Source organism: Panthera onca, chromosome A2 (genome assembly GCF_046562875.1).
Source record: "Panthera onca isolate mPanOnc1 chromosome A2, mPanOnc1 haplotype 2, whole genome shotgun sequence".
NCBI classification, from domain to species: domain Eukaryota; kingdom Metazoa; phylum Chordata; class Mammalia; order Carnivora; family Felidae; genus Panthera; species Panthera onca.
Genome location: NC_138340.1, coordinates 110,728,274 through 110,753,940, shown reverse-complemented (window position 1 = coordinate 110,753,940; position 25,667 = coordinate 110,728,274). Strand labels below are relative to the sequence as shown.

The following is a 25,667-nucleotide window of genomic DNA, read 5'->3' as shown; positions in this document are numbered from 1 at the left end:
AAACACCAGTATATTAAAGTGTAGGAACTATAAAGACTCAACAAAACAGAATCTGCTCAGTAAGATGGTCATATGAGAACATATTTTCACCTGTTTATTTAATGTATAAGTACATCTCTTAAAGTGAAGTAGCAATAATCAAGGAAGCTTTGGATTCAGAAAAACAATGAGAGGATTACATCATTCAAGCCATTTTTCTATCGTTGTATGAAAGGAGAAGAGGTTAGCACATTCCTTGCCAAGGATAAAAGACGTCCTCAGGCCTGCACAATACATGTATGGGTAAGATACTGCCACCTACTTTGTGGCATGGTTGCTTTTTTATTTTTCACTTTGGGATGATGTAAAAGTTCTAAAGATAGTGGTGACAGCTGTGCAATAATGTAAATGTCCTTCAGGCCAAGGAAGTACACACTCTAAGAGGGTTAAAGGGTAAATTTCATGTTATGTGTATTTTACTGTTATATAAAATATAATTTCAATAATATACAAAAAGCTCCTTAAAATCAATAAAAAATAGTCTAAAAGAAACATATGCAAAGGGTACAAACAAAATGAAAACAGGGGAAGAAAATCCAATAAATACATGGAAAAATGTTCAAAACCACAAATAAGAATGCAAGTAAAAATGACTACAAACTATCATATTCAATCTTTCAAATTAGTGAAGATTAAAAATATTGAGAATTTAAAAAAGAAAAAAGGCAGCTTTTCTAGACCCACCAAAAAGATCAGGCTCTGTTTATACATCATCCTTCATTTGCTTAGGCCTAATGGGTATTCGTCTTTGTACTGACCCATCAAGAAAAAGCAGGCTCATGGTGCCATCTGGGGACTCCTCCCCGATGCTGTACCTGCATCAGGCAATGATTTATATGGTCAATACTCAACTAATAACCAAACTAAACAAAACAATACACTTCATACACTTTGAAAAAGAAGAAGAAGAAGAAGAAGAAGAAGAAGAAGAAGAAGAAGAAGAAGAAAAGAAAAGAAAAGAAAAGAAAAGAAAAGAAAAGAAAAGAAAAGAACAGAACAAAAGAAAGGCAGAAACCAGAACATCACCTTCAGTAACTGCCATACAGAAAGGCCAGTAAAAAGGAGTAACAAGGTGAGCATGAGAAAACCTCATATGGCATCCAGGCAGTTGGCCCCCTTGGTCCTGCTGCCTTGATTCTCAAGTTATCAGAATACAAATTAAGAATCTCCAGCACTGACATTTTGCATATAACAACAAGGAGAAATTTCAATAAAAATCAATGTGTTATGAAAGTAAGACAGAGAAAAACAGTCTGTGTGAACTTTATTCACGTTGGAACCTCTGAATGAGTGAAAGATTGACTTCAGGAGCATTTCTAGACCAAACACAACAGAGTCCCAAAGTGTAATATTGTGTTAAAAACCTGGAGCTACATCTCTATTATCTTTGACAAAGAACCCCAAAACACCATGTACTTCAGTAAATCTGCTGGGATATCCCACAAGCAAAGTGAGGGATCAATTTAATTAGCTACATATAGGAGGCAGTATGTGGATGGGAAAATACATGGGACAAAGTAGGAGCTGAAGAAATACTTGTTGAACTGAACTGAGACAAGTGGTAGAAGCTAATACACAGTACCTGTATGTACTGATGAAATTTATTATTGTTCCAACTTTCTACCATATTTAACCTATGGAAAATATAGAAAATATCTATAGAGCCAGCTGTAAAGGTTTATTCTTTTCCACTTGGCATCCCCAGTAACAACCAACCCGCAGCATGGTGCTCAGAGTCTAAGTGAAGATTCATTTCCCCAGAATCAACATCTTTGACTCAAATCCTATTGACAAAAATACAGAAAGTTTTAAGTATGGGGGTGAAATGTAAATGATGAGAAGGTGATCAAAACAAAGATTCTAACAGAAGACAGGCCAGATGATATAGATAAGTCACCTCAGTGAGACCTACTCAAATAAACCAGAAGTAGTCTCTTTTAGTATCCTATCAGAGAAATGTGAGGATTCAATCAGTAACTTCCAACTTCCTCATTTGCTACTCACACTAAAACTTCATTTCATATTAAATGAAATATATTTATATGTATATATAGAAACATATTTGTCTATAGAAAACTCAATTTCAATTTTCACAAATTAATACTTGATCTTATAATGCATGTGCACTCTGGTATCTTGTAATATGGTCTATTCTATTGAACCATTTAATTGCAAGTACAAAACTGATTCCATGGCCTGATAAGAGCCTGTGACATGCAGAAAACACAGGACTATATGATTTCTTTCTAGCTCATTAAAGGAAAGATCATGATTTTATGTAGACGCAATCTAAAAATATCCATAACTCCTAAATACTAGGTCCTCAATGACCTTTCCAAAGCTAATTACTGAATGAAATGATATACCCCCGGTAACATCTTTGCTTTCCCTTCTTCCTCACAATAAATACCCACAATACTTTCCATTCAACAGGCTTTAGAAGTGATTTTCCCAGGGTGTACAACTATTGCCCCACCTGACAGCAGAGGTGAACACAGGGGATTTTGCAATAAAAAGTTAAACATTTACCAAAGGAACTCCCTTAACCCGTAATAAAGTACATTTGAATCTCTGTAAGCCACCCAGCAATAACTAAACAAAAGTCAAAATGGTACTCACGCAGCAGCAGCAAACCACATAAACCTTGGTTTTAATTAAATGAAAGATATTTCATAGTAGTTGTATTCTCCCTTCAAAACTACACAATTTGTTCCCTGAAATAAAATTATTCTAAGTTTCTAGAATAGCATCTTTGTCACTTTTGTAGATTTTCTTAATTGGATGCCGTCTGTTGCAGACCCCCCTCTTCATCCCACCTCATCCTCACCATCTTTAGTAATGGCCCAAACTTGTGGGTGTGCAGGAGTCTCTGGTGAAAAATGAGCTGGCTTTGAGTCAAACAATACTTCCCAATCACAATCGGGGTTTTTTCAGTACATAGCTAGGGAAAGGTCTTGTTTACTTCTTCCCATTATAGCTTAAAAACCATCTAAAACATTGTTTCCTCAAAGTCATTACCATCAAGACATGGAATCCTAACAGCATCATCTGTGCTTGTCAAGTGATTTCAAATTGCTTTACTTTGTAAACCTTCTCTTGCTTCTAAGTCTACCGGGTAAAGAAGTAAATTCCACATGTATTTAATAGCATTTGGATATTTTATTCATGACAGTTAATAAAATAAAATGTAAAGCCTCAAAGTTTTAACTTTAAAAAGCACTTTGAATTATAAACATGAAAGAAATATTAGTGTCAAAAAATTAGGTCCATTGTAATCCTGTAATCAAAGCATTCTGTGCATTTTCCAAACTTGGCAAGCCACATTTTTATTTTTAATTTTTGAACTACTAATTCTGGAGGAAAAACAAACACCATTAACTTCCTCTTCAGTCACTAGCCGTCAGTGCCATGTGTTTTTATCGCTTCCTGCCACAAGGAAATACGTTTGAAACAAAGAATGATATTCAAAAGAGAGTTTTCTGGGTGTTTAAAGTCATTCTTTCAGGAATTGAGAAACACTGTAAACATATTTAAATAATGGTACAGAATGATAAAACTATTCAGAAAACCTTCACATTTCTTTTATTACGTGATAATGCTCAAAACAAGCCTGTCAAGATTATTTAAAAATAAACTGAGTTGGTCAAGTTAAATAAGTTCCCTTCCTAACACAGCTAATAAATGACAGAGCTTGAATCCAAATCCACTCAGTTTTATACCCAACCTCATAGTGGAAACTATATTCCATTGTTTTCCCTATGAACCTTTTGATCAAACTGTAGGTTTTTATATTAGCCTATTTGTCTAAACCATCACGGGTTTTTGTGGACGAGTCGTGGGGAGAGCCTTCGCTGAGGCTAAGGATGATAAGAACATGAAGATGAAGAAGTATTCAACACCTTCCTTATTAAGTCCTATGTACTAGATAGTACACTAAATACTGGGAATCCTCAGCAAAGATGTAAACTATACCTCTTACTCTGAGGAGTTGGTAAGAAATTGAAAAAAAGGGTGGTCTTTGTTTGGGTTGCTATGCCAAAATACCACAGCCTGGGTGGTTGAAACAACATAAATGTTTTTCTCACAGTTCTAAAAGCTGGGAAGTCGAAGATCAAGGTGCTGGCAGATTCAGCGTCTGGTGAGAGTCCTCTTCCTCATTTGTAGATAACCACCTTCCTGCTGCATGCTCACATGGCCCTTCTTGGTACATGCTCATGGAAGAAGATCTTTCTCTCTTCTTCTTATAAGAGCACTAATCCCATCGTGAGGGTCCTACTCTTACGACCTAATCTAAACCTGATTATCTCGGGGCGCCTGGGTGGCTCGGTCGGTTAAGCGTCCGACTTCAGCTCTGGTCATGATCTCACGGTTTGTGGGTTTGAGCCCCACGTCAGGCTCTGTGGTGACAGCTCAGAGCCTGGAGCCTGTTTCGGATTCTGTGTCTCCGTCCCTCTTTGGCTCTCCCTCGTTCATGCTCTGTCTCTGTCTCAAAAATAAATAAATGTTAAAAAAATTAAAAAATTAAATTAAATTAAAAAAAACCTGATTATCTCCCAGATGCCCCACTTCCAAAAACCAACACATTGAGAGCCAGGGCTTCAACATACAAATTTGGAGGTGCCATAAACATTGGGCCTATAACAGGAAACTGACAGGTAAAACAAGCGATCACAATTAGTTTGATATATGAAATATCACAAATATCATCACTTAATTATACTTGAAAAATATTTCTTGATAGTGAAAGGGAAGTAATTTTTTTACCATCAATGAAATCCATGAGATAAACAATAATCTCCATGTTTTACAAATGAGAAAACTGTGGCTCAGAAATGATAATTTGTCCAAGATCAAAGAGTGAGCAAGTGAGGGAGACTGGTTTTAAACACGAATCTACCTAGCTTCAAAGCCCAGCCTCTTTTTACTAGAGAGCTGTAACCAAGGGCAACAACAGCCTTCCTCACTGCCTCTTCTAGGGTGTATATAGCATGGCTCTTCCTACCAAGAAAGAGAGTAGCTCCAAGAGCCAAGTACAAACATACATAGCATGTAAAAACCCTCTGAATAAGAGATGACTAAGGCCTGAATGCTGATACAATAAAAGCAGGTCAGGAAACTAATTAAAAGCACAGATCCTAAACTAGCCTGTCCCACTTGCAAAAGAGAACACTCTACCTAGTAAAATGGTAGAGACACTGGTTTCATGGCAGACATAGTACGACTGTAATTCTCAAAAAATATTTCATAAGCTAACAAAAGAACAAAGACACCTACGTATTTGAAATATAAAACCAATATGACAAAAAAAGTATTTTAATGTTGAAGCAAATTAACCTGGAACAGAGATACAGATTTGATTTACTTTTCTTCAGCTCTGAGAAAGTCATTGTGACTCAGTGAGTACTAAGGCTGTAGCAAAGTTTCTGTTTAACTTTTTTAACTTTTTTTTTTCCTTTGAGGGAGAGAGAGAGACAGCGTGAGCAGGGGGAGGGGCAGAGAGAGAGGGAGACACAGAATGTGAAGTGGACTCCAGACTCTGAGCTGTCAGCACAAAGCCTGACACAGGTCTCAAACTCACCAGCCGAGCTGTGAGATCATGACCTAAGCCAAAGTCGGATGCTTAACTGACTAAGCCACCCAGGCTCTCCAGGGCTGTAGCAAAATTTTAAAAGTATACATCTTTTCCAGCACTTTGCATAGTAGGTACTTAATAACATGCTGTGAATGAATGGATGCAGGCAAGAAAAAATGAATTAGGATTCAGATTAAATGGTCACATTCACAGTATATAATTAAATATCTCATTTTATGTAGGGGTTTTGAAATGATTTCTTCAATTTCCAGTTAAACGTCTACCCATATTTATTTTCAAGCCTAACTTGTATGATAGCCAAAAGATCTAGATATTTTTGTGTTCCAAAACAAAATAATTGCATGCTATTTTACTCACAATTTTGAAATTTACAGTTCATAAAAATACTATGTTTAAAAGGAATTTGGGGAAAATGGATATTACTGAGAATAAAGAAATGTGTTTATATGCAGTGTGGTAACATAGGAGATTTTTAAAACTAGGTAATTTTGCTTATTAGTGGTACAAATTGGGAAGGATAAAGAAAAAAAGAAAAGCAATGATCTTTATTTCAATATACTATTTAGTAGCCATTTCAATGGTAATGTAGAGGTGTTACAGAATAATACCTCTACTCCATCTTACTTTCTGGTCATCATTTTTCTCTTATTTCATAATCTTATTGTTAATGTCTTTTATTTTGCAATACTGAAGATCTTTTTCTAAGCCAATTTATGTCCTTTTTTGAAAGAAAAGCCATATATGTGTATGTGTGTATCTATATACAAACACATATATTCATATACATTATATATAAATGCCCATAATCATTTATGCATATACATAATTATATATAATTATATATGTATATGTCTCTTTCCTGGGTACATTCTGTCTCTTTCACATATATGAAATTGTATGTTATATAATATATGTCAAATATTATATATCAATAAATATATTTATATATTTATAATTTATATTTTTATGGATTATATATTATTTATTTTATATGCTTATATAAAATACAAATATTTATATGTTATTTATTTGTATATACTTATATATACAAATACCTAATTTATATCCAGAAACTACATATAATTATATATAAATTAGAAATTATATATAATAAAACTATATACATAAATTATATATATATAATTTAGAAATGAGACAATCCTTATATTAACTCAACATTTATTTACAAGTTAGTCTTTATGTATTCCATATAAGCACACATAAAAATATCTCATGCTCACACAAATATGAGAAAATCACTTCTCTCAAGATCTCACTTTAATTAACGTTTGGGTTTGGGGGCACTTGGTTTACACCTCAGTGACGTGTGTAAAAGGGTGGTCAGGAGACCTCAAGTATGACTAAGTGTCATAATGTCAGACAGTACTGGCTGATTTCTTCAACACTCAGTGGTAGCAAGAGTCCCAGGGTGGTCACAACTGTGTCCCTGTGCTCAGAGCCTATCAGAGTACCAGCAGGTTTTACCACAAGGACTTGTAAATCCCTAAGGATTCTATCTAGGTAGGTTCAAGTGGGGCCTGAGAATTTGTGTATTGAGAAGCCCCATGTGATTCCTATCAGACAAGCCTGAAAAACACTGTTAGCATATATGGGAAGGAGCACATTGAAGGAGAAGGCCAGAAATGTGGTTTGCCCTATACCATGGACACTAGAAATGTCTCATAAGTACTGCCAGTTTTTATAGACCATGGCAAGCCATGGAGAGTTTTGATAAAGGAAATAATTAGATTTGTGCTTTAGCAGCAGTGCTTTACTAGGCAGCATTGTACAATTAGGCTGAATGCAGGAGAGACTAAAAATAGAAAGATTAGCTGGAAACCTATGACAATAGTTGTGGCCAGAAGTAATGAATGCTAAAGGCTAGCAACAAAAACGGAAAATAGAGTCAATCAAAATCCAAGCCAACTTGATGTGCAGGGGAGCAGAATAAGAGTTTCAAAAGTGGCACCATTGTTTTAAGCACAAGTGGCTGAGGAGATATCTGTGATGTTCATAGAAAGAAAGAAGGTCAAAAGAATTTAGACTAGGTACAGTATAAGTAAATGAATTCATAAATGAATGGTTAAAAGAAAGATCATTTGTAAGGACAGGAAATAGGGTTTTAACCCCAGTTCTACCATCTTCTTGCTAGCACATGCTAGACACATCTTTTAAGCTCTCTAATCCTAGTATATTTGTTTATAAATTATGCTAGTAAAAAATTTTGCAGGATTGCTGTAAGGGTTCAATAAAATGATCTGTAACACTTGATCCATAGTAGGTGACTAACAGGACAATTTCATTGTTTTTCTGCTTTTCTTTTCACCAACTTTTATGTTCAATGATTTAAAGCCATTCCAGACACACAGTAGGCACTCAACATACACTGGCTGAATGAATGAATGAATTACTACTGCTATGACAATTCTATTGAAGACTGAAAAAAGATCATGGGATTTGGCCATTAAAGAGTAATTGGTGCACTTAGAGACTGCTTAAATGCCTAGGGGTTTTGAACATTTGTGTGAAGATAAAGTCCAAGTGTTCTGGTAGAGGACATTCAAAATCAAGTGGTATTGTAGAATTAAAGTTTCTTCGAGTTTCATTGTTTTGTTGTATTGTTTTGTTTTTTCTATTCTGCACGTTAAATAAAGGCTTCCAGCTAGAAAAGAAAAATCTGCTTTATTAACTTTAACAGTATTAAAAACACCTTATCCCTTAGAGTTTTTACAGTATATTGTCTCATTTGATATTCAGCTACTTGAGTCAAGGAATTCGGTTACTACTATCATCATTTCTATTTTAAAGATGAGAAAACTAAGATTCAGGAAAGTTAAGGTACTTTTACGGCATGAGTGTCAGAGCCAGGGGAATTTAACTGAGGTCTTCTGACCACAAGTTTGTTGAGCTTTCCACCACCCACACTCATCAAGCCCATTCATGTTATTCCATATGAGCTCTCTTCCATGCTTGCCCTCACACTAAGTTTTCCCTCCTACGATTTGGAAGTGAAGAGTGGGGAAGAGTCTTATGGGCCTGAGGAAGTTTGGAAAATAATGCTCCTTCCTCAAAACGCAGCCAGCACCACAGAGCACCCATCCTCCTTCTAGTCCAGTGCCAGTCACGAATGCTAACACCACAGTACACCTGTTTCTTGTTAGCTACAACAGAAAAACTTGCTGTCCTTTGATAAGTATCAGAACTGTCTTTTTGGAAAGCTTTTCTGTAAAGATGATACAAGCTTTAAATTCTGATCTTAACCAACTGGTTAAACAGAAAAATTTGTCTTTATATTGAGTTACTGTTACTTTGTACCACTGCCCATGGTGTTGACTGCTTGAATTCACACCCTGACCCTAAGCAGATGCACAACCTTGGACATCTTATCTATCTCTGAAAGTGGTTTCTCATCTTTAAAATGGGGATTCTAGAAAATAGCCCTTACCCTATAGGGTTTTCACTTTAATAAATGAAATACCACATACAAAGTATTTGGCACATTTAGAATGTGAAATATAAGGAACACTCAATACGTGGTCTTTGCTATTCAGCAATGTGTGGTACCTTAGTCTTGCGGAGAAAGCAATTCAGGCCCAGAATGATCAAGATACTTTGCACAAAGTGACCAAACATCATTTTGAAACAGTAACTTTCCTTATGGAGAAAGAAATGCCCAAGATAATCAATGAATTTTTCATTGACTGAAACTGCCACATTCATTCCTCTGACTTTAAATTATTCATTTGTAAATTAATGTACATTTTCAGTTAATAAATCAGATGATTTATGATGGGGGGAGCAGCTAGACCCACAGGTGAGTTTCGAAAATCTTAAACATAAAAAAGTACATTTAGAAACACAGGAAAAGGGCTTTTTTAAACACATCAATATGTATTCTCACATATCCTTGTAACAATTAATATCTAAATGAAATTAATTTGCATGCTTTCAAAATAGGAGAACAAGTGTTTAATTTTCATAACTAATAAAACAACATTGCCTTTTTGTAGAAAGTAAATGTTATCTCCTAAAGGACAAGAATTTTATATTTATTTACTTTCTCCTGCTTTTTTATACTTCCCTGATGTTTCTTGTCATAGTGGCTCTGGACATTGGTTACACATTATAATCACTTTGGAGGTTTAAATGAATACCCGGGCATAGACCTATAAGGAGTCCAGTTAAATCAAAATTGTTGAGGTTGGTGGTTCCAGTTCAGGTTCTGTCTTTGTTTCCTTTAAGCGCTACAGATGACTTTAAGGCAGAGCCCAAACCAAGAATCACTGGCTTACCCAACGTCTTTCAAACAGAATGATGGATTTTTTTTTTGCCTTGTTGACTGCTGTCTATAAATAAGTTGTTTTACTTCGAACCATAAAACTGCTTACTCTGAAAGGCAGTCTTGACCTTCAATGCAAGTTAGATTTCCCTTGATTCTAATCAAATGATTTTATGAGAGTCCCATTCCATTAATTTTCCTCATAAAGTTAGGTGGGATGAGTTATATAAGAAGACCACATTATACACAGCATTCAAATTACAGCACTAGAAAAAAAAAAAAAATAGGTCAGGCAGGTTACAGATTAGTGCTCTGTGGTATTTTTTTAAGAGTTTAGGTATCATGCTAATTTTGTAATAGTTGAAGTTATAAATCAATGACAAAAATGTGATTCTGAAAAAACCAGCAAAAGAAATACAACATTATAGCATTAAAATATCTGACACAACCATACAGCTATTCTGAAATCCTTTTCATTCAATTCCTGAAACCCTTCGAATAAATAATGCTGGATCCAGATTGCGGAACAATGGGGGTTAAAAAGAACCAGACAAGCATAGGAAGCCTGATCTGCTTATACTGTCAGGTAACAAAAAAGAAGATAATCTATGTATTTCAACAGCAATAACTTTATTTTCCTGGGTTATTTAATAGTGCTGTCTCCTTTGTGCTATGTAGCAATAGGGAATGAAATGAAGTTGCAGGAACTCCAAAAGAAGCAGAAGGAGAAAGACATCCAACGGCCAAGACACATCACCATTTATGTATTATTTATCCTTTCGATAATTTAGTTTACCAATGGTTTAAAAGGATAAAAATACTGAACCACTCTGCAAATCCTCTTATACTGGCATAACCTCTCTACAGAGTAGCCTTCTTCCACTGGGGAAAACATGGGGTAAGGTGGAAAAAATGGGATCCAACAAAGACCCCAAGGATCTGAAACTAAATCAGGTTCACAAATACAGGCAAGAGAATTTAAGAAAGTGTTTAGGATTGCTTCCTTCGAGTAAGTGAAGTTAGGAAGTAGAACCTTAAGCATAGGTTGAAAATTTTAGAATGGAAAGATGGGTTCAGTTGCTTACTTAACTATTCAAGAACCTTTTTTTTTTTTTTTTTTTTTTTTTAATGAATCATGTGTTAAGTTAGCAGCAGCCTTAAAGAGGGATAAGACACTGTCCCTGAAAGTTTCAGTGTGACTTAGTCCTTGGCCCTCTCCTCTTTTTCTCTTTTTCCTTCATTTCCATCTTTTAATTGATAAGGTCATGCTTGCTAATTTTAAGCTACCCATGTTTTTAACTATTACCTTTATTCAGATGATTCTTAAATTTCTAGCTCTAGGACAAATTTCTCTTCATCAACTCTACATCTCAAGCTATTCCTGACAACTAGCAGAACTATGGTCAAGAATACACACTACTGAATTAGAGTTCCTAGATCTGAGTCCTAGATCTGTTCCACTCAATTTACCATGAGACCTTGACAGAGCAAGATATTTAACCTCTCAAAACCTCAAGATCTGTATCTGTAACACAGGGATAAGAACAGTACCTATACCTCAAGAGTTATGAAGAGTTCCATGAAATGAAGACAATATAGTAATGAAGCCCCTAGCTTGTGGGAAAAATTCAGCAAAAGTTAACTATCTTTTCTATCAATATCACTTACTCCCACTAATTATCATTTTTGAACTTCATAATTACTTTTGTTGCTTCCTACTGTGCTTTTCTGTTTTCCAGTCTTCTTTTGAAACATTTAAAATAAAACTTTCCCCTCTATTTCTGTTTTTCTCACTGAAGCCTGCTCCTCATATTTACAGGTCCTAGATTAAAATTTCAGAGGTCCACCTACCCTGTTTCTAAATTTTTTTAACATATAAATCAACCTATTAGCTGTTAAATAAAATTTTTTCTACCCTACTGCCTTTGAAATGGATTAGAAGATCAGGTTTAAAGTTATATTTTTCAGATGCTTCTGGATTCTAGGACAGAAAATCTAAGTAAAAGGAAATTTAATGCCTAGATGTGAGCCCCCAGCCCTTGCCTCCAGCCATGACCACCCACCTCCCCTATTCCTACACACCAAATCTTTTGAAATCTTACCCATCTGTGAAGGACATTTCGTGTACTTCCTTCTCCAAATTTCCCTTGAGACAGATATGATCTCATCCTCCTCTAAGTATACAAATTATTTTGTTTCTTTTTATCTTAATGGAAGTTACAGCATTCTGACTTACATTTTTAACAGTACCTATGCCTTTGTTTTCCTAGTTACAGGTCACTTCTACTTGACCAAAGATTCTTTGTGCTTAATACTAGCAGCATGTAAGAATTTCCTGATGAGCTTAAAAAAAAAAAAAAAGACCTCTAGGGTCCACCCAAAATCAAAATCAAGCATATGTAGTGGGGAACAGACAGGGATATTTTTCTAAAGCTCTATTGTTGATGTTGACATGCAGCAAAGGTTGATAAGAATTGTATAAGATTATAAATTCCTTGGAGGGCAAGGTCTATATTTTGTACTCAACACATTCTTTGAAATTGAATTTAAGCTGATATATGTTTTCCCTCCTGTAAAATACTTTCTGGCCCATAGGCTACACATAACCTCTATAGTTACTGAACTAATTTATGAGCACTGAGGCATGATGGTGACTTAAGCTCTAGAATTGGGTAAAAGGAGACATATAAAGAATTAATCTTACAGTCTGGATCAAACTGTCTCTTTTGCCTATATCTCTGTTTACTCTGTATGGTACATCTTATTGACAAAATAATCAAATAATTAAAAGTATGGTCAGGGTGTTATTCCTAACACCTCGGACAGTGTTTGGCATACAGTGGGCATGATATAAAAGTCTGGTGAATGGGTGAGTGAATGAGCAAATTCATGAACAGAAATTAGGAAATGGAAGGATTTGAGACATTATTTCAGTCAGGTGTGTAGGGTAGGTTGAATAATGACCCCTCAAAAGATACTCACATTTTCATCCCTGGAACCTGTGAATTTTATCTCATATGTTAAAAAAAAAAAAAAAAAAAGGACTTTGCAATTGTGATTAATGATTTTGAGATGGAAAGATTATCCTGGATTACCCAGGTGGGCCCTAAATGCAATCATATATATCCTTATTAAAGGGAGATTAGACATACACAGAGAAGGCAATGTGAACAGAAAGGCAGAGATTGGAGTGATAATTGCACAAACTAAGGCACCAGAAGTTAGAAGAGGCAAAGAACAGATTCAGAGGGAGGCACACAAGAATGCCAGCATGGCAGATGGTGTAAAAACACACCAAAAGGTGAAGTAAGGCAACACAATCATTTATTGGAGGTGGGACAGAGTAGGAAGCCGGTATATAATAAAAAAGAGGGATGGCATAATTCCATTTGCTCAAAAGTGAACAAGCTTTTGAGCAAGTGACAGACACAACTAGAAATTGTGATAGAATGTGGAAATGATGGTTTTGTCACCAGTGTGAAAAGACCTACAGACGTGGGTATTTAGAGTGACATTCACAAAAGGATAGTTACAGGTCACAGTTAAGACAAAAGCACAAATTTGTGTATACTAACTCTAAATGAACACTAAATGCTTTAGTATCTCTTTTACAATTATATCTTTTATATATTGATATAACAAATTCATTACATATCTTCCAAATAAAGAAACTGGGACAAAGGGAGATCTAGTGAACAGCAGATAGATGACAGGTAACACTTGTTTCCAGAGCTTATGTTTTAAGTCCGTGGGCTTTTACTGATAACCTCGAATATGCATTTGTATAATTTCTCAGTAACAGATAAGGTAACAAAGTATTCAAAGCAAAAGATATAGATTCCCTTAGACCTGATGAGTATGGACACTTTTTTTATGGGGTGGAGGTAGGATAACAAAGAACAGAAGGAAAGCAGAAGCAAAAAGACTAAACCTCTTTACCTCGTATATTGGTTAAGAACATACAACGACAGCAGGATGTAAACATATCCATAATGATCCTACAGTTATAACAAGCAAAATAAACAATCCAACCTTAACATGTCCCAATTCCCCAAGGACCTCAGGTTTGCCGTGTAGTTTAAGAATTAGTCACTCATTTAGACTGGGGCAAATCCCTATGGATTCAGGGAGTTTGCGATCAACTAATGGGTTATGGCGTTATTGTCAGTGGATGTTACCCCACAGGAGGTTGGACCATTGCATCACTCAGGGTAAAGACATACTTCTTTTGTGTGTGACAAACAAGAGCCTACCCAAAGAGGTTCCCCAGAGAGCTGTGAGTGAAAGATATGCAGTACTTGCCTATTTCACATCTGTTCTTTCCATGAGCTTTAGAGCAATGAACTTCCTGGGCAGATATGAAAGGAACCCCATATGACTACATATATGCCAGTGGAAGAGATCACTCCATCTATCCAATATCATGCTGCAACAGTGGCAAATAATAAAGCCAAAACACATCTTTAGTGGGGACACACAGAAAATTTAGGAACCTAATTTAATTTTTATGAAGACTTCAACTATCATATTAAAGTGCTTATGAGTTCATCAATTTAAATGAGAAAAAATGAAAACACAGAGATCAACATGTCATAAATTTTAAACCAGCTGTTTTCCTTTGTACATATTTCATGGAAGTTCCTCAGAAAAATGTTACTACTGTTAATAATACAGTCTGCAAAGAATGCATCCATTTTTTTAAATTTTTTCATTCTTATTTATTTTTGAAAGAAAGAGAGACAGACAGAACATGAGCAGGGGAGGGGCACAGAGAAAAGGAGACAGAGAATCTGAAGCTGGCTAAAGGCTCCAAGCTGTCAGCACAGAGCAGGATGTGGGGCTCAAATCCATGAACCGTGAAATCGTGACCTGAGCCAAAGTTGGATGCTTAACTGACTGAGCCACCCAGGCACCCCAAAAATGTATTAATTTTTAAAAGTTTGGGGTGCCTGGGTGGCTCAGTCAGTTAAGCGTCTGACTCTTGGTTTCAGCTCAGGTCATGATCTCACAGTTTTGTTCCTTTGAGCTACACATTGGGCTCTGCGCTGGCAGCGTAGAGCCTGCTTGGGATTCTCTCTCTCTCTCTCTCTCTCTCTCTCTCTCTCTCTCTCTCTCTCTCTCCCTCCCTCCCTCCCTCCCTCTTGGGATTCTCTCTCTCTCTCTCTCCCTCTCTCTCTGCCCCTTCCCAACTTGCACTGTCCCTCTCTCAAAATAAATAAAGAAAACTTTAAAGGTTTAAATGGTGTTGGACCAATGATTTCAACTTAAAACAATTTGCTGCTTAACCACAATTGAAAATACTTTTACTCCTTCCTCTGTTCTTACCTACAGTGTGTATTTTTTTAATGGGGTGGGAGGTAGCTTATAAGTATTGAAACAGGGAGAGTTCAAGTTACTAAAAGGCAAAAGGCTGGTAGGTCGGCTTTCTACTACTGTGCTAGCTACAGCAGCTCCAAACTTGGACTTAACATTTAGGGAACTCAGTATGTGGCCACAGTTCTTGCAAAGGATAACCACCCTCTTGCACTGTTTATTGTTTAAGGAATAGACAAGACACCTAGAGGGACACAAAAAATTTCAATGGGTAGCACCTAAATAGAAGCAAAAGAACAGCTCAAAACCGTCAGGAAGACGTTAAAAGAACAGAAAGTTAACAAAAGAATAAATAAGAAGAAACAAAGGGAGGGGACATGATTTACCACAGAGATCAAGCACCTTGGTTTTGCTGAGATATTTTCAACTGTTTCCCCTCACTCCAAAGATAGTTTATCAGCCTCCTCACAAAATATCCTTTGTTCTTCACTTATTTGGCTCCTTTTATGTGCTAGGCAACATATTAGCTAATCAAGGAACTATGAGTCAAATAACCAATTGTTTTACATTTAAAAAAAAAATCTTAGAAAGATGTCTCTTGCTTTCAAAGAGCTTAGTTTATTGCTAAGCTATGACTAAGAAAACCCCCCAGCTATAGGAGATAAGTTCCTTTTCCAATGAGGTAACAGGTATCAGAGAAGCCCAGGATCACCAAGGAAGGCTTCACAGAAGAATGAAACAGAGGCATGCCTTGAATAATAAATAAAGAAATTTCCCAAGGACTGGAGGTGTGTTGGTATGAAGGGGAGGGCACTCCCAACAGTGAGAAAGTCACACCCAAAGGTCTACAAGCAGAAAAGCAAGAACCAGGGAAGGCACATAGCTTCATGTGGTGACCAGAACAGGCTCGTGGTGCATGGAGGAGGAAAAGAAAGACTAACAAGAAAAGGCTGTGGGGTCCTTGTGTCCCTCAGGTAGAGGCTATAGACAGTCTATAACATTTTTCAAACAGGGCGGTGACTTAATCAGTTTGGCTGAAGGAGAGTCATCTCATAGTAGAAAAAAGACTTGCTACCAAGAAGTTCAAAGCCAAATCTACTTCTCTAGCAACTTTACAGAACTTGAGTATATATACCAAGGACATTTGCTTTATCTAATCTCCCTTCTTTTCTTTCATTTCCTCGTCATGTATTTTATTTTTTAAAACATATTATATAAATCCCAAATCCTTCTTGGGAGTTAGGCAGGAGAAAAGAATATGAAAGAAAGACAACTAAGAAAGGTAAGAAGGCAGATGGGGAGGTGGATTATCAGTTCTCCCAACAGAAGGGAAAATGAACTCTACTTTGACATATTTTATTGAAATTCAGAGATCCAATAGCACACATTATCCAACACAAGTTATCATATGTATTATTTTTCTTCTTTCTATAATTGGCTTCCTGACTTTTTCTAATTTTCAGCTCCTTTCACTGAAATACTAATACCTTTAAAATCTGTTTTCCAATAGATTGTTTCACTTTAAACATAAAGCCAAAATAAGATATATTAAATTCTCCATTAAAAATGAAGCACCATATTATAGGCACAAAGATACAGATACGTTCAAAAATAACATAAAAACCACCTAAAAACAATTTTCATAGCTTTGTGCTTTTATTTTCTTAAAGTAGTTTTCAAAATATCCCTAATTATAATATTTCTTTTAATACAACATAAAAGCAGAGAAGACAGGTTTTCAGGAAGAATTACTTCATAATCACTGGGTTAATAATTTACTACGAAAGACAATATTCGCTGAATGACAGTAACATTCCCCATAAGTCCCCATCCATGAACACACTGGGCAGATATTTGGGGATCCCAGTGACAAACCAAACAAGTAACTACAATGACTTTCTATATTTTTTCCAACCAGATAGAGATTCCAAAAGAGGAGTTCAAGATACAGTTCTGTCTTTGCCCATTTGTACAGCAGTCTTAGCTCTGCAAAAACCACTCAGAATCTCAAAACCAGAAAAACATAGGTGAGGTAATCAAGTAACCTTTTCAGTAACAACAGAAACAGGTGTCACCACCAGCTTTTGTTAAACTCGCTTACATTCTCAAAAAATCCAAAGGCGCTCAGTGTTTCTTTCTGAAGAACAATCTCCTCTGAGGTGAAGGTTACAAGATGAATGCCTGCATATGTGCCCCTATGATTATCTACCCTCTCTTAGGACTCACAGAATTCCAAAGTGGGAAAAATTATTAGGCCAAATTCCAACTTCAAAGGAAATTCTCCAGTTAGGCCAGTTGCCAGTGGAACTATGAAACCAATATAAAGTCTTCTTAGAAGTTAAGAGCCTGGAAGGAAAGGTTAATTATGCAGTGCTAACTACGGAGCAACCCATCCATCATAAGAGCAAAGAGTCTTACACAATCAAATGTCAGAAAGTTAGCATGAAAAAAGACTCAAAACAATTTCACAGACTATCTCAGAATTCTTCTATTCCCAGTAAATCGATTTAAGAGTTTAAGGAAATACTCACCGATAGTATGTCATGAGTCTCTCCTTTGGGGTATTTAAGTAACTCTGAAGCAACTTAAAATCAACACATGAGACATGTGTGGATAAAAGGTATTGATCATAATTTGCAAGGATGAACATGACAAAATCAAAGCCATAATAATGGCTCACCTATTAGAAACTTAGACTTTGTAAAAACCTATATAGCAAAGGCAGAAAGAAAACAAGAAAATAAGGGGGATGGGAGACAATTAAAATGTAATTACAGTATGTAAGAAAAAACAAACATATATTTTGCTCATAACAAAGAATTTTTTAATTTCTTCAGAACTTATTCTTAGCTCACTAACATTTTATTTGACACAATTCTTTGCTTTCTAATCCTATAACAAATTAGAAGTAATAAATTATAAATGGAGAAGACTGTTATACATTAACATTCTCAAAAGATAACAGATAAAAATTAAATATATATAAAACCATAGAAACTAAAACATTTGAGTATTTTTTAGTGGAGTTTAGATGGTTCTACATACCTCTGTATTTCCTGACACTTATTACAATATTGCAAAACAATCACACTCACGCACATGCACACACACATGTACACACCCACAACTTTGATATTATTAACAGCAAACCCTAAAGAATATAGAAAAAAAATCTGCAAAGGTCCACATACAGTTAAAAACAAAAGGCTGCCCATTTGTTTTGCCAAGGTACTAAAATTTGCCACTGGATCTTCAATAAAATGAAGCCTAGCATTGTTTTATAATTGCATTCACTGTAAAACAAGTGTTTATCAACCACTGTCTATTTGACCTAGATTTTCAACATAATATGTGAAATCCTGAAGGTGTTTAAAAATGTTATGCAGGACACCTGCTGGCTCAGTCAGTTAAGCGTCTGACCTAGGCTCAGGTCATGATCTCGCAGTTTGTGAGTTCGAGCCACACATCAGGCTCTGTGCTGACAGCTCAGAGCCTGGAGCCTGCTTTGGATTCTGGGTCTCCCTCTCTTTCTCTGTCTCTCCTCTGCTCAAGCTCTGTCTCCATCTCTCAAAAAATAAGTAAATGTTAAAAAAAATTTTAATGTGATGCCAATATACAATAGACAGCAAACATAAGAATTGTGAATATTAAATTACTTCTTCCTCAGTAGATGTAACTATAATTTCAGATAAGCTGACATGACTTTTATTTATTTATTTATTTATTTATTTATTTATTTATTTATTTTTGGCAGACAGCCTTCAGCTGCCACTGATATGACTTTTGTATACTAATTAAGGACACATACTATTCTATATTATACATATTATTCCCACTTTCTGGGAAGCTTCCACTAACCAGAACTTGAATTTACTAATAGCTACACTGCTTCACTATTTCACATGATTCCTAATGAAAGGCTTACTGAAGAATCTCTTAGAAAATGATTTGCCCTGATTTCAATATGTTTCTACCTCTTTGAAAGAACCTTATTTAACTCTTTAATAATTGGTATAATCAAGAGTACATTATGAAATACTCCTACCTCTTATAAGCACTACCATATTTTTACTCCCAGGTATAAATGTTCACAATAAATGTGGGAGAGACTGACTAGCTATTCACCGAACTTGTTTCCTCCTCTTCCTGGACCACTGCTAGTCTGCTTTTCTCAGCCTCCTTTGCAGTGAGGTATGGTCATGTAACTAAATTATATCCAAAGAAATGTGGGTATGCCTATGGAAACGTCCCACATAAACCCACCTCTTCCATTTTCCTTCCATCAGCTTGACGGAGAGACGTATACTAACCTTGGAATCCACAAGGAGAAGAAAGACAAGTCACAAGACAGCAACCATCTGGGGCCTCCATAGCCACTACAAAAGAAGAGCCTACCACTCAGGAAAGTCTTTTTAGTCTTTATGTGAGGAAGAAACAGCCTTCTTTTCTGTTTGAACTACATTATGAGGAGTTTTTTGGTAGTGTTATAGTAATGAACACAATAAATATATAAACTGAATTACCTATCAAAAGTAATTGTGAAAAGTAAAGTTGAGAAGAAATACATGTGCAAAATAAATTTAAACTGAATATTTTGGTAAAAGATTTGTGCCTCACGTTTCAAGCACTGTCCCTCAGGACCTGAAGAATAAATAAAATCTTCTATCTGGTTTGTTTCAAACTTGAATATCAGATTGAGAAGTTTAGACTTAGCAATAGCAAAAGAATGAGTCACATAACTGTGAAGTTAAAGTAATAAAAGAAAATCCAAAATAATATTTAACAAATTTAACGTTCATTATCTCCTATCAATACTGTACTCTAATCAAATTCTGCTACAAAACTTGAAGGACTGATTTGATTATCTTAGAATATTTATCTTGATCACAACTTTGAAATAAATAATTAGCTGGGGGCCTGAAAATATTTTAGTTACACAGAGTTTATTGTAATGAGATTTCACCTGTATTTCAATAAAAAGCTTATCAGACTTATCAGGGGAAGCCTTAACCTACTTGATTTGTCCTATGACTCTATTTCATTTACCATTCATTTTTTATGGTAACATATTGTGAACAAACTGAAGAAAAAAATACCCACTTGGACATTTTGATATTTGTTTGTAGCTTTGTCCTGGTTTTAGTTTCCTACTTAATGACTAAATGGCACCACAGTGGGTGATACACTAGAGTAAAAGTGGTGAATCATTAAAGAGTTCGTAAATTTTAAAAACAGGGGCAGGCCTTCTGGGCCCCATATGCTTCTAGAAAACCCAATGTTGTGCTGTATTAATTGAACCGTGAAACTTTTATTAGTCCTCTTTAAAAATGCTTGCAGTGAAGCTTTTATTAATGCTTGCCCTCAAATTGTTTATACTACTTAGCATTTCCATAACAATTTAGATTTCAAAGAACTTTTTGATCATTAGTTAAATCCACCACATTTCTATAAGAGAATTCGGCTCTTTAGCAAAACAGAGGCAGGCAGGGAAAACTCAGCTAATTTTTGCCTAAGATATGCCAATCAGAAAAAGAATAGAATATAAGATTTTTCCACAAAACCTTTAACTTCTGTTTAGACAAGCCTGGCCCTCTCACTCCATATGCATTATAAGTGTCTTCACAATGGTGAAGAAAAGAGAAATTACCTATCTTTATGCAATGGGCTTTGAAAACTAAGGTTATAGGATGCTGCAATACAGCTAGAGTATCTCTACTATCCAGATTCACCTAGATGCCCATCAGGCCACAGCACTGCCCAATATCAAGAGGCATCATGTATGTTGTGTTCTTTGTTTCAAAACTTCTTTGAGTACATTTTCATCAAAACTGCATTATACAAATTAGATTCATCAAAAGTAAAAGGTAGAATCATTCTAGGGTTGATTCAGCCTATCTTATTTACTCTTAAAAATGTCCAGGCTCACATCATGTCTTCTGTATTCTTGAGATCATCCTGAAAATATGATCTGGTTTAAAATAGGTAGAAATATGAGGGGTGGAGGGGAAATGCACTCTCTATAAGAATATCTTTGCTTCACCTCCACATAAAAACAGGATGGCCTAGATAGCAGAGAATGCATAGAAGCCTTCAGAATTTCTCCACAAATGATTACCTCCTCTAATTTTCAATAGCACTAGCTTTTCATTTGGCAGAAAGCAAAATAACTGAGTTATATATTAGCTCACAAGAGAAATACCTCTATTGAGATAGGATTTAATGATGTATTTTTTGTTTTTCTAGAGTCTCAAAATGAGAATTACTAGTTCTTGTTAGACAGATTAAAAAACATTCCTGGGGGGCGTCTGGGTGGCCCAATAGGTCAAGTGTCCGACTCTTGGTTTCGGCTCAGGTCATGAACTCTCAGTTTGTGAGTTCAAGCCCCATGTTGAGCTCTGTGCTTACAGTGCAGAACCTACTTGGAATTCTTTCTCCCCTCTCTCTCTGCCCTTCCCCTGCTCACTCTCCCTCTCAAATTAAATAAATAAACTTAAAAAAAAAATTTCTGCATTTTGCCAAGTCACAGTGAAGAGCACTATGAAATCTGTTATCTGGTACCCTCCCCGCAAGCTGACTACATAATTCTCTTTAGGGGAGGAGTCTGAGAATCCGTATTTATAACAAGAGCCCCATGTGACTTTTATTACCTGACATGGTTGGGAAACTCTAGATTGGATGAGACCTAAAGTCCTTCCTTCTGAGACTTGGCAATTCTGATAAAAAATAAATTACTATAAATGGCATCCATACTGCTATACAGAAGAAATTAATTTCTGATCCTACATTTATTAAAATGCTTTAACACACTGAAGGGACCCAAACTACTCATTCTTCTGTCTGTCCACTAAAGGGTGCTGTCTATAAGGGTAGAAACCATAATTTAGTACTCTTTGCGTCCCTACTGAAGAACACATCACTTGACACAAAATGGATGCTTAATGAAATGTGAATGATTGACTATCCCAAGTGCAGCAGCTAGCTGCCAATCTTATCCAGTCTGCCCTCCTTGCAGGCTCCTCAGTGCCCAAAAGCAATACACACTGCTCTAACTTAGAACATTATTGAGGCACCAGGATTAAAATAAAAACTAGCAAATTCTATATTCAAAAATCAGCACTTATTGTTTGACTGAATACATGATCAAGACAGTAATATTTAGTACTTGATATCAACTATAATTGAACATGGATGGTGAAGTTTTATGGGGAAAACAAGAATGCATACTATCCCAGAACCAATTTTCAAGACAAACATAAATACTTTGTCCAAAACACTGACTATTAAAGAATTTCTAGAATAACCGGAGTGAGGCTATTTTTCTGGTGCACAATAACTCCTTAGAGCCCTTTGCAGAACAAAAGCAAAACAAATGGATGGTGATTGCCTCAGGCCAATTTAAGTCTCTTTTTAGATAGCGCTTTTTTTTTTTTTTTTAATGAGATGTAAGAAAAACACTTTTTCTAAGTCAAAAGATTAGGTTATTTCTCACCAGCAGAATATATATGGCACCAAAAGATACAGGCTAATGATAGCAGGAGAATTTTTTCATGTCTGTGGCCAGAACATTTCCCTTTATATACGCAAAGTGCATTTCAGGTCTCTGATCATAGTTTGCATTTGTAACAAATAGAAAAGACTCCAACCCACCTGGCCCACTTGCTATAACTTTCCTCAATTCAGATTTCATTCATAAAAATTTCCCAAACAGAACTGACCGAGGCCTTTCGATAGTGCTGCTCTCAACAGAGCAGAGCATTTATAAGAAAAGTACACAAGGAAATTTTAATGAGCTTCACTCAATAGTTGTCTTATTTATCACTCACTTTTTCCTTTCTCCTAACTGAACAATTACCATGGCTGGCAAGAACTTCCTCATTCAAACAGCAGTCTCAAAGGATATTTTCATATTATAAAACCAATATTCTTGGCGGGGGGGAAGGGTATGCTGATTTCAATTGTCAAACATTACCAGTTATAAGCTGTATCAGGTATATATGGAATTAATCAAAGTATTTGGTATTATTTTACTTTATGTTTTTTGAAAGAGAGTCCAATGTATTTGCCCATTTTATGTATTACAGTACCTTTACACATAGAAGCTCTGAATTAAAAAAAAATGTTACAAGTTGTTATCATCTTGAGCAGAAAAAAGTTGACCTACACATACTATTCCCTCCTTCTCCATATGCACCTTGAAGCAAGGATTCATATCCACTTTCTATGAAACAAACACCTATGCTGGGTGTACAGTAAGACTTCTATTTAACCTCAAATCCCCTTTAATCATGTTTCTTCTCCCTCAGGAGGAGTTAGGTACAAGCACTCTATGTTTTACTTCTCTCTTTTACCACACAAAGTTCAGTAAATGTTACTTCTGGCCATCAGCTCCTTACATATAAATACCATTTCTATAGCTTTCTTGCCCAATATACTTTACCTCTTAAGCAGTTATCTCAAAAGCAACAAAAATCTCACCCTGTTCCACATAAGGTGAGAAAACTAAGACTATTATCACCCTTACACCAACCTTCCAAAAAAAACATTACTTTTAGAACAAAATTAGATGTAATATGGACCTACCTGAGAAATTCTCTAAGGTACCCATAGCTCACATTAAGTATAAAATTTCCCACCTGTTTATCTTCCTGCTATGTGGTCTACTTTCCTGTAGGCTTGGAAAAATTTTAAATATTTCTTATTATATTGTATTGATTCTCTTCTTTAACTAAGGTTGTCAAAATATTTCTGTATTCACTGCAAGCTAGTTACCTTTAAATAGCCTTTGATGGCCTAAACTGGGAATTTAACCACTTAAAATAGTGTTGTTAATGGGATTATGTGTTTCTCATTAAAAATAAGTGGGTCCAGGTCTAAATGTGTTAGAAAGATGCTAAATAAAAACCACACAGACACTGAAATTGCACTATTTAAAAGTGAGTGAGTTTCATACATTGAATTTAATTATAATTTGGATCCAAATTTGTCCTATACAGTTTATCCTTCATTAGCTATGATGGCATCTGCATTTTGTGCCCATTTCAAGATTACATATCCTGGTAAAGTTGCTGTTTCAAATGTTTCATGTGGATACAGTTGTAGTCACTGCCATAAATTCTATTTTCTCATCATTCAATCTTACCCGTCACTCTTCCCAGTCAGAGTGAGAGGTGACAATAGAGGGAGCATATGACCAAGGTGGTGGATAATAAAGGGACAGGACAATTTTTTTAATATATAAAAAGTCCACTTTCTGGTCTAGAGAATTAAAGACAAACCCCTATATAAATTCTAGACAATAATTTCCAGAAACAGAAGAAGTTTTCTGCCACTTCTGTACTTAGCCAATTTGTCCCTATCGATTTTAGTATGGTTTTTAATGACATCAAAACATCCCATCACAAGAAAAAAATATTTAACTATCGTGATTCTAAATTAAATGGCTTTTTGTAAGTTATGCAATTGTGACACATTAAATTTATACATACACGATATATAATACATTTAAAATATAATGTATACATATATAAAATGCAAACATGATTTTAAGTTCATCTTAATAGAAAGGATAATACAGTATACCAGAACTGTGATAAGCAATGTAGCTCACACACAGGGCTGTCTGTGGGGTGGGGGTGGAGCAGGAAGGAACAAGTACAGCAGGCTAGACCAGTGCTTCCCAAAGTGTAGTCTCCAGGCCAAGACTAACATCACCTGGGGCAACCTATAATACTTGCAAGGGTTGGGCCCCCCTCAGACCTGCTGAATCATATACTAAGAGGATGGGCGAATTTTTAACAAGCCCTCCCAGTGATGCTAATGCATGCTAACGTTTGAGAACCACTGGAGCACAAAGACTCAGAGGTAAGAGGCCTTAGGTAACTCTTCATCTGTGTATCCAGAAGACAATGCCAATTATAAATAATGATTGTAACTAAAAACTCGGGAATACCTTTACTACGTCACTTAGAATCAACAGTCATGGATATACCCTCCAATAATGTTCAGTTCCAAGTTCAACATACAAGTTGGCAGCTTGTTGAGGATGTGGGGAAAGTTGGTGAAACAGTGGAATATCACAGTAGCTGATCTGGGTGTGGCACACCACAGAGTGAAAATCTTGGCAAAAGATCTCCTTTTGTAAATCCTGAAAATAATATTATATTAGCTTCAACCTCAAGAGTTGGGTAACTCAAGGACATCAATATGAGGAAAGGGTGTTTTTTTTTAAGAATATACAATTATCCAAGCGGAAAATTCTTTTAAAATTTGTCTATGATTAACATGTAGTATCTGACCCTACTCCATCATTCTCGAGACTTGGATTATGTTTGTTCCAAAAGTGACACCCAGTTCCTGTAGGAATGGGTGTTGGCTCTGCTGATCACAACTATATGAGCAACGTATTACACTAGACTCAGAGGAAGCAGGTGCTGAGATTATAAT

At 35.8% G+C, this 25,667-nt stretch overlaps 1 protein-coding gene and 1 non-coding gene across 18 annotated transcripts in view; one reads left to right on the top strand and one right to left on the bottom strand.

Annotated features, from left to right (window-relative positions):
• HDAC9 (histone deacetylase 9) overlaps positions 1-25,667 on the bottom strand; it is a 930,192-nt gene that overhangs the window by 834,041 nt on the left and 70,484 nt on the right. The gene's annotated exons all lie outside the window — the stretch shown is intronic.
• Positions 201-329, top strand: LOC132679991 (U6atac minor spliceosomal RNA). The gene has a single exon (XR_009610468.1). It is a non-coding gene; the product is annotated as a U6atac minor spliceosomal RNA (small nuclear RNA).